Genomic DNA, 10075 nt, shown 5'->3' on the forward strand with positions numbered 1-10075 from the left:
CATGCTGTTTTGGTTACTGTAGCCCTGTAGTATAGGTTGTGCCTTGTAATTGGGGCATTAAGCCTGTTTACATTGAAGGTTAACATTAGTATGTGTGGATGTGATCCTGTCATCATGTCATTAGCTTGTCATTATGTGTACCATAAATGTTACTATATGGTATCACTGGTTGTGTATGTGAGTGTGTTTTTGTAGTGGCTGGTAGTGGTCTTTTCTTTCCATATTTAGTGCTCCTTTCAGGACCTCTTGTAGGGCAGGTCTGGTAGTAATGAATTCCCTTAGCATTTGCTTGTCTAAAAAAAAATCTTATTTCTCCTTCACTTATAAAGCTTAGTTTGGTGGGATATGAAATTGTTGACTAGAAATTTTTTTCTTTAAGAATGCTGAATGTAGGCCCCCAATCTTTTCTGGCTTGTAGAATCTCTGCTGAAAGGTCAACTGTTAGCCTGGTGGTTCCCTTTGTAGGGTAACCTGACCTTATCTCTAGCTGCCTTTAACATTTTTCCTTTCATTTTGACCTTGAAGAAACTGATAATTGTGTGTCTTAGAATGATCTTCTTGGGTAATATCTCACAAGGGTTCTCCCAGATTTCCATGTTGGTCTCTCTAGCAAGGTTGGAGAAGATTTCATGAGCAATATCCTAGAATATATTTTCCAAGTTGCTTGGTTTCTCTCCCTCTTCCTCAGGCACACCAATGAGTCATATAATGGGTTTCTTTCCACAGTCACACATTTCTTGGAGGTTTTATTCATTCTCCTTTATTGGTTTTTCTTTATTTTTGTCTGACAGTTATTTCAGAGAAACAATCTTCAAGCTCTGAGATTCTTTCCTCATCTTGGTCTATTCTGTTGTTAATACTTGCAATTGCAATATGCAATTCTTGTAGTGTGTTTTTCAGCTCTATCAGGTCAGTTTGGTTATTTTGTATAATGGCTATTTTGTCTATCAGTTTCTGTATTGTTTTATTGTGATTCTTAGCTTCCTTGGATTGGATTTCAATGTTCTCCTGAATCTCAATGATCTTTTTTCCCATGTATATTCTGAATTCTATTTCTATTTCAGCCATTTCAGCTTGGTTAAGAACCTGGGGAACTAGTCTGATCACTAGGAAGAAAGAAACCACTCTGGCCTTTTGAGTTTTCAGAGTTCTTACGCTGGCTCTTTCTGTGTGGGCTGATGTCTTTGAAGTTGCTGTCCTTTGGTGGTTTGTTTGTTGCTGTTGTTGCTCTTTGATGCCCTTGGAAATGTGATTATCTATGATATAAGTTGGGTTCAATTGACTGGATTCAGTTCTTGTTCACTACTGGATCTTGAAGAAGCCTCCTCTGATTACTATTTCCATATCCACATTTCTTTTGTTGAGTGTTCTGGTCCACTGGGCTCCCTTTGGTAGGGGCTGCAGTTGGTAGACAAGCTGTATCCTTGCCAGATTGGCCCTAATCTGCTGTGTGCTTCCTGAAAAAACATGGGTTGTGCCTGTCTGCAGAGTTCAGGCAGAAGCAGGACCTATGAGTTGGAAACTCTAGTGGGCGTGGCCTGTCTGGCTGTGGGAGGGGAGAATGGATGGAGTTGCCTGCCCTGCTGTAGGGTGTTTTCAGGGCAATAAGAGGCTTAACTCTTTGGCAAATTCAGGCAGAAGTAGAACCACTGGGCCAGAAGCTCTAGCAGGTATCGCTCACCTAGCTACCAGTGGGAGTGGGGGGGGGGGGAATGGGGGGGTGAGGATAACTGCCTTGTTGTCCAGATGCTTCCTGGAACAACAAGAGGCTGCACCCACTAGCTGAGTTTCCACAGAAGCAGGATCACTGGGTCGAAAGCTCTAGCAGGTTGCCCACCTGGCTATCATTAGCAGAAATGTGTGGGCTCATGCACCCTACTGTCTGGATGTTTCCCAGGACAAGAGACTGAGCTCTCCATCTGAGTTCACACAGAAGCGGGACCACTGAGCTAGAAGCTCTTGCAAGTGTTGCCCACCTGGCTAGCACCGGGGTGGTGAGGGTGGGTGGAGTGGCTGGTGGAGTTTAGGGGGAAGCAAGACTGCTGGACTGGAAGCTTGGAGCCACATCCAGCAAGAGGGAGTGGAGCAATATTACTTCTCCCAGGCACCACAACAGTGGACTCTATTGGGGCTGATGTGCTGGTGCTAGTCTGCTTCATAGCCCAAGGCTTGTAGAGGTCCCCTGAAACTCAAGAGTTGCTCCCACATCTGGGTGGCTCTCTGCCTCAGTCTAGAAGCACATTGCAGGGGAGGGGTTATGGGAAGGCCAAGGGGATTGTCCTATTCCCAGTCTTGCACAGATCCCTGTGGAGAGCATGAATCCACCTGGGGGCTTTCTCTCACCGTTTGCCATGTTGGAGAGGTTCTCCTGACTCCTTCTTGAGCCCACATAGGATGATGCCCACCTTTGCTCCTCTCTGCCCCCTGTGTTCTCCTGCTGCCTTGATGGATCCCAACATGGTTTCTCAGATGATTGACCTGCAGGGTCAGTGTTCATTAGCGCTTTTGTTTCCTTTTCCTGAGAATGGCACTTATGAGCCCCTTCTAATCCACCATTTTGGCCTCACCCTCTGTATTGCTAATCTTTATGTTGAGATATTTTATTTCTTCAAGCATAATGTAAACTCTCTAAAGGCACAAATCACAGAACAGCCTACAACAAAGTAGGTATTAGTAGATATATTCTTGAGGAATATAAGGTCTAAGTTGTGTATACTATTCAGATTATACATTACATTCTGAGAAAATATTTTATGAGAGTTATTTTCTTTGCTTTTGCTGCAATTGCTTTTGATGTTTTTGTCATGAAATCTTTGCCTGTGCCTATGTCCTGAATGGTAATGCCTAGATTTTCTTCTAGGGTTTTTATAGTTTTGGGTTTTACATTTAAGTCTTTAATCCATCTTGAGCTAATTGTTTTATAAGGTGTAAGGAAGGGGTCCAGTTTCAGTTTTCTGCATATGGCTAGCCAGTTTTCCCAGCACCATTTATTAAACAGAGAATTCTTTCCCCATTGCTTTTCTCAGGGTTGTCTAAGATCAGATGGTTGTAGGTGTGTGGTCTTATTTCTGAGATCTCTGTTCTGTTCCATTGGTCTATGTGTCTGTTTTTGTACCATGCCAGGCTGCTTTGGTTATTGTAGCCTTGCAGTATAGTTTGAAGTTGGGTAGCACGATCCTTCTGGCTTGTTCTTTTTGCTTAGGATTAAGGAATTTAAACAAATTTACAATTTAAAAAAAAAAACCTCACTAAAAAGTGGGCAAAGGACATGAACAGACACTTCTCAAAAGAAGACATTTATGTGGCCAACAAACATATGAAAAAAATCTCAACGTCCCTGACCATTAGAGAAATGCAAAACAAAACCACAGTGAAATACCATCTCACACTAGTCAGAATGGCAATTATTAAAAAATCAAGAAACAACAGATGCTGACAAGGCTGTGGAGAAACAGCAATTCTTTTACATATTGGTTGGAATGTAAATTAGTTCAACTATTGTGGAAGACAGTGTGATGATTCCTCAGAGACTTAGAACCAGAAATACCATTTGACCCACCAATCCTTTTACTGGGTATATACCAAAGGAATATACATCATTCCATTATAAAGATATATGTATGCATATGTTCAGTGTAGCACTATTCACAATAGCAAAGACATTGAATCAACCCAAATGCCCATCAATGATAGACTGGATAAAGTAAATATGGTACATATACACCATGGAATACTATGCAGCCATAAAAAGGAATGAGATCATGTCCTCTGCAGGGACATGGATCAAGCTGGAAACCATCATTCTCAGCAAACTAATGCAGGGACAGAAAACCAAGCACCACATGTTCTCACTTATAAGTGTGAGTCGAACAATGAGAACACATGGACACAGGGAGGGGAACAACACACACTGGGGTCTGTTGGGGGGTGGGGGGAGAGCATCAAGATAAATAGCTAATGCCTGTGGGGCTGAATATCTAAGTGATGGATTGATAGGTGCAGCAAACCGCTATGGCACATGTTTACCTATGTAACAAACCTGCACTCCTGCACATGTATCCCAGAAGTTAAAATTAAATTAAATTAAAAAGATAGAGAATCATGTAATTTGCAGAATTACCCTGAGTAGTTGGTGTCATGTGGCAGTAGTTACTAATTTTCCACCAAAATATATTCTTCCCTTCAATAACAGAAATAAGTGAAGCACATGACTCTGTGTCTAGAGACAAGATACCCCAGCCTCCCTAGAAGCTATGCAACTTAGTTTGGACCTCTGAGATATGAGTCGAAGTAACTATGTGCCACTTCTGGGTCTGGGCCTTAAAACACTTGGAATAAGCAATTCCACTCCTTTTTTGCAAATTGAAATGTGGAAGTGCCACCAATCTAAGTACAACCATGCATATGAGACCCCTCTAGAGAAAGCGTTAAGAAACTATCTTCCACAGACCAGCCACTTGGTTTCGTACATAAAGTTTTATTGGAACACAGCTATGTCCATTTGTCTGCAAAGTATATATAGCTGCTTTTGCACCACAATGACAGAGAACTTGAGTAATTGCAACAAAGACCATGTTGGGCTGAAAGTTTTACATATTTGCTATATGGTGTTTTTGGAAAAAGTTTGCCAATCACTGAACTAGAGCAAAAAGATAGAAGGAACTTGAGTCCCTGCATGGTTGTAACAGAAAAGTAAGTTAACATCTATTTTACTGTCATTATATTTTGGAGCCACTCTTCTACCTCAGTTTAGTGTGTACTGTAACTATTACATCTTATGAATTGGATTTCTGTTTATCTTATAACTAATTGTTAGAAACAGGGGCTCATTATGGCTAGGGGAAAGCATGAATGTGGCACCATGGTCTTGTTGGATCCAAGTAGGTTGTACCAGCAGAGGACTCCAATTTTATTAAGCTTCCAAGCTGCTTCTCATCGAAAAATTCAGCTGACTATATATATCCCTGAACTAGCACAGTGTCTCAAATTGAAATCTTGGTATCAACTTTCCCAAACTCAGTTCTTGAGAGATAATTTTAAATAGTCCAACAAGTCAATGGGAAGATACTATGATTAATTTACATGTCAACTTGACTGGACCATGGGTGCCCAGACATTTGGTTAAGCATTATTCTGGTTGTATCTGTGAAGGTTTCTGGATGAGATAAACATTTGAGTGGGTGGACTGAGTAGAGTGCTTTCCTTAATGCAGTTGGGCCTCATCCAATAATTAAAGACCTGAGTAGAACAAAAAGGCTGAGTAATAGGGAACTCTTCCTGCCTGACTGCTTGAGCTGGAACACTGTGCCTTCAAACATGACTGAAAAAATGGGCTCTTCTTGGATCTTGAGCCTGCTTCCTTTTGGAATGGAACTTATACTGTGGGCTCTCCTGGGTCTCCAGCTTCCCAACTGTAGATCTTGAAACTTCTCAGCCTCTATAATCATGTGAGCCAATTCCTTCCAAGAAATCTCTTTCTCTCTGTCTCTGTCTGCTTCCCTCTTTCTCTCTCTTCAGATAGATAGGTAGGTAGGTAGGTAGATAAATAGCAGATAGATAGATAATAAACAGATGAGTTTGTTTCTCTGAAGAACTTTGGCTAATATTCAGAATATTTTATATGTATACATAAATCAGTCACATATTGCTATATGAAACAGGACTTAAAAAATATGTTTTTATTCATAATCATGTGTCACCATAATTGAATCACTGGGGGGAAGTACTCAGAAACAACATGGATATGTGCAGATTTGTTTGGAGGAAAAAATAACTGACCATACGACTCAGAGAACCAAGTGATTCTTTACCAGCGAGCACTCAAGTTCTGTATTTATTTAGTAAATATGAATTCCATTTATTTAGTAAAAATGAATTCACAGCCTCTCCTGGAAAGTGTTTTTTATAGAAGGAGGTGGATGAAGAAAAGTGTGAGGTGCTCAAGTACCTTCAGGGAGTGGCACAGATACTCTGCAAAGAAATGAGAAGGGAGGGACACCAAAGACAAATGCACAATTCTACAAATGTACGACTTACTTTGGAGGAAAGCATGCCCTTTGGAGATGAGGTTCAGGTCCTCCTAAAAGCTATCCAGAACGTATTCCTCGTATGCTAGGCATCTCAAAGCTATTAAAATCTGGCTTAGTCCATTTTTTATTGCTATAACAGAATACCACAGCTAGGAAATGTATAAAGAGAATGAATTTATTTCTTAAATTCTGGAGGCTGGGAAGTCCAAGGTCAAAGGGCCTATTCCCAGTGAAGGCTTTCTTGCTGCATCATCCTATGATGGAAAGTGAAAGGGCAAGAGAGCTCCCAGAGCAAAGGAGCAGGAGGAGGTCGAACTCACTTTTAATACATGCCTGCTCTCATGGTAACTAACCCACTCCCAAGATAATGGCATTACTTCATTCATGATGGCAGAGCTGTCATGACCTAATCACCTCTTACTAGGCTCCACATCCAACAGTTGCATTGGGGATTCAGTTTTCAACACATGAACTTTAGAGGACACAGTTAAATCATAGCAAAAGCTCTCAGCAAAGAAGAGATATGACAAAAATGAAAATTAATTTCGGAATGTTATTCAGAATTGTTCCAAACAAATCTAGAGTAAACCAGAGAGGGTAACTGGTCAGAGCATTCATTTCCCCAAACTTAATTAACTTTTATAGCCCGTTAGAATTTGCAAAGTACTTTGTATACATGTACTTTCATTTTATCCTCCCAACAAGTTCTGGAATCAAGTTTATAGCTTTGGAATCAAGTTTTTATCAAGCTTTATAGCTTTTTTTTAAAATCAAGTTTATAGCTTTGGAATCAAGCTTTTTATAGCTTGATTCTGGAATCAAGTTGTCACCATTTTATACCTGAGGAACATGATTATATCACACAGGGTTCCGACAGAGAACAGAGGACACACGCTAGTTAGAGCAATTTAAAGAGGGTTTATTTACAAGAGATGGGAAGTACAGGGAACCAGGACCCTAACCACTTCTAGGCCAGGCAGGGTGAGGGTAGCCAGTGTTCGCTGGAACCTAAAAGGGAAGCGTTGTATAGAGATTGCTATGAGATCAGCAGTGACTTTTGGTTGTGAAACATAAACAGCCCAAGGCAACCTCCTCCCAGGGAAGAGCCAGGTTAATGTATGTCCCGATTTTGTTTTCTTCTCTCCCAACTCCTGCTGAGGGTCTCATTGGCTGGAAGCAACTGGAAGTCAATATGGCCCAGGAGTCCACTGGTACAGGCCACACCTTTTCCCCTTCAACATCCTCTATAGTTTTTCATCCACAGAAAAGTGTGTGCTTCCAACACAAGGGGCCCATGAAGTCCCTTCAGACTGTGCATCATTATGAAGTGATCTTGATTCAATCATATTCCCTCATGAGAAATAAAATGTTAGCCACCCCTAGTATTCTTTATATATGATATACATAAGGAAAAGTTGGGGGAGTGGGAAAAAAAAGTGACAAGAAACATGACTTCTACAGGCTATACATCTTTCTGGTCATGAGAGCTAATTTAGCAATCACAGCACTGGCACCAGCTCCATGGATGTACAACCTGGGCAGTCACACAGGGCTCAACACTCAGAAGTGCTCTGCACTTGGTTGCTGCTCTGCTGTGCCTATTATATTGAAATTATCAAGGAGCCCCCCATTTTTATTTTGCACTGGGATCTGAAAATTATTTAGCTTATATTGCATAACTCTGTTCTCCTAGCACCTATTCAAGTAACCCTTAGCCTTTGTCAGGACCTGGCTATACTGGATTCTTTACCTAGAAGGATAGCCCAAACCTTCCTTCTTTCCTTGTCTTTGCTGGGTTCCCAGAGTTTTCCAACAGCAGAACATTAGACAAGGAAGTACTAAAAAATGTCTTAGTGAATCTCCTAGGTTCTTGACATAATTCTCCTTTATGTAGTAGAAACCCATTTGTCCGCTTGTAATCAGGATCAATCACTCTGTCCAGAAAAACAACCCCCAATTCTGCCTGTGAGTGCAGCAGCATGTGAAGCCCCACATAAGAGTGTACTGTTAGGCCAATTCATCAGAACCATGACTGTGCTCCCTGATAGAAGCATTCTTCCCTTAGGAACTAGTTTCTTCAAAATAATCCAGCCAAATGTTATAGAAACCAGAAGCAAAAATTATTCAAATGAGTAATTAAGGATTGACAATGAAGAAGATTCTTTTGTCCCTGAACCTACAGAGATAGTTATGTACAAACCTATTATTTGTAACATTATTTTTATCATATCACATAATTTTGCTTCACTTGTCAAGGCAGAGCTATTGACAGCCACTTTCCTAAAAAGTATGTAGGAGGCCAGTGCTGTGGCTTACATCTGTAATCCCAGAGTGAGAGGCCAAGGTGGGAGGATCATTTGAGGCCAGGAGTTTGAGACTAGCTGGGCAACAAAGTAAGACCCTGTCTCTACCAATAATAAAAATAATAAGAAAATAATTAAAAAAAAATTAAAGTATGTAGGGTAGTGGGTGATATAGTTTGGCTGTGTCCCAACCAAAAATCTCTTCTTGAATTGTAATACCCATAATCCCCATGTGTCAAAAGTGGGACCAGGTGGAGGTATTTCGATCATGGGGCAGTTTTCCCCCATGCTATTCTCGTGATAATTAGTGAGTCTCGTGAGATCTGATGGTTTTATAAGCATCTGGCATTTCCCTTGCTGGCATTCATTCTCTCTCCTGCTGCTCTGTGAAGAGGTACCTTCTGCCATGATTGTAAGTTTCCTGATGCTTCCACAGCCATGCAGAACTGAGTCAATTCAACCTATTTCCTTTATAAATTAACCATTCTCAGGTATTTCTTAATAGCAGTGTGAGAATGGACTAATACAATGGGAGGAAATCATAACACTGGGAGTAAGTCAGCAGTTTTATTGTTGGCAAATACACAAAAGTTGCATAACAGTGTTTTGTGCTTTAGGTCTAAGATCTGTTGGAAGCTCCCATCATCTTTGTTTCGTTATAAATACACACATAGTGAAAGAACATCTTCCTAACACCAGAGGGCACTGTGCCACCGGGCTAGACCTCCGGGAGGTTCCCACACTAGCAACTCATTACAGCTTCCCCTGTTACTGCACCAGTCAACCTGTTAGAAATGCCTCCCGCTTTTTCTTTTTGCCATCCTTAAATGAGGACTGGTTTTAAAGTTGAAAGAGAACAAGGGGTTAAGAGAAGCTGCTAGAAACCATGTTATATAGCAGTTAAATATAATTGTTAGCCTATAATTTTCTGCATCTAGCAAATTCAGTAATCCTGATCTCCCTGGTTTTCATTATACTTATTTAAAATTAAGACACAATTCAGGCAAATATGTCTAATGAGCATAATTAAATTGTTTTACATTAGAAAGTAAGATTAGATCCTGTTGATTCTCATTCTAATTTAAATGTGGGAAGTTAGTTTGGTCTATTAAAGCCTATTGAAATCGTACATAACTCCTGGAACATCAAGCAGTACTAATAATCTACTCTCATCATAAAATTTCTTCTAGATCTAGTTAGTCAAGGGGTTTTGACTTCTTTTATAATACAAATTAAGAGGTAATTTTCCAAATCTTGCTTGAAAAATTAAGCAAGTTTTGTCTTAACACTCCACATTTATTGAACATGTGCTGGGTTTACATCTTCCAGGTGCTGGCAAAAATACACAAAGGGTTCTTGAGGAGCCTAGATTGCCATGAGGATGGCTAGATTCATCACTACAGATAGGGAGCCCGAGGCCTGGGTAGTGCTCAGAAGTTGACAGTCAAGTTAGGTCAGGAAGCGCCAACGCTTCGGGAAAACTTGAACTCACCGTGGATTCGTCTCAGTGCTGGAGATGGTAACCAGGTCGCCGAAAACTTTCCGGACCTGGAAGGTTTTAGACAAAATCCATGGAAGTTTAGATGGAAGTTTAGACAAAGTCCATCGTATTATCTACGGTGGCCGGGAAGGTCCGTGACTGTGAGACAGAAAGGCAGAAGGGAGAAAAGCGCACGCGCATTGCGGACTTGAATCTGGAAAGCATCCAGACCTAGGTCAGCAAAGACTACGCGTTTAGCTTCT

This window comes from Aotus nancymaae, unplaced genomic scaffold (assembly GCF_030222135.1).
Source record: "Aotus nancymaae isolate 86718 unplaced genomic scaffold, 86718_ANA_hifiasm-v0.15.2.pri h1tg000014l, whole genome shotgun sequence".
Classification (NCBI taxonomy): Eukaryota; Metazoa; Chordata; class Mammalia; order Primates; family Aotidae; genus Aotus; species Aotus nancymaae.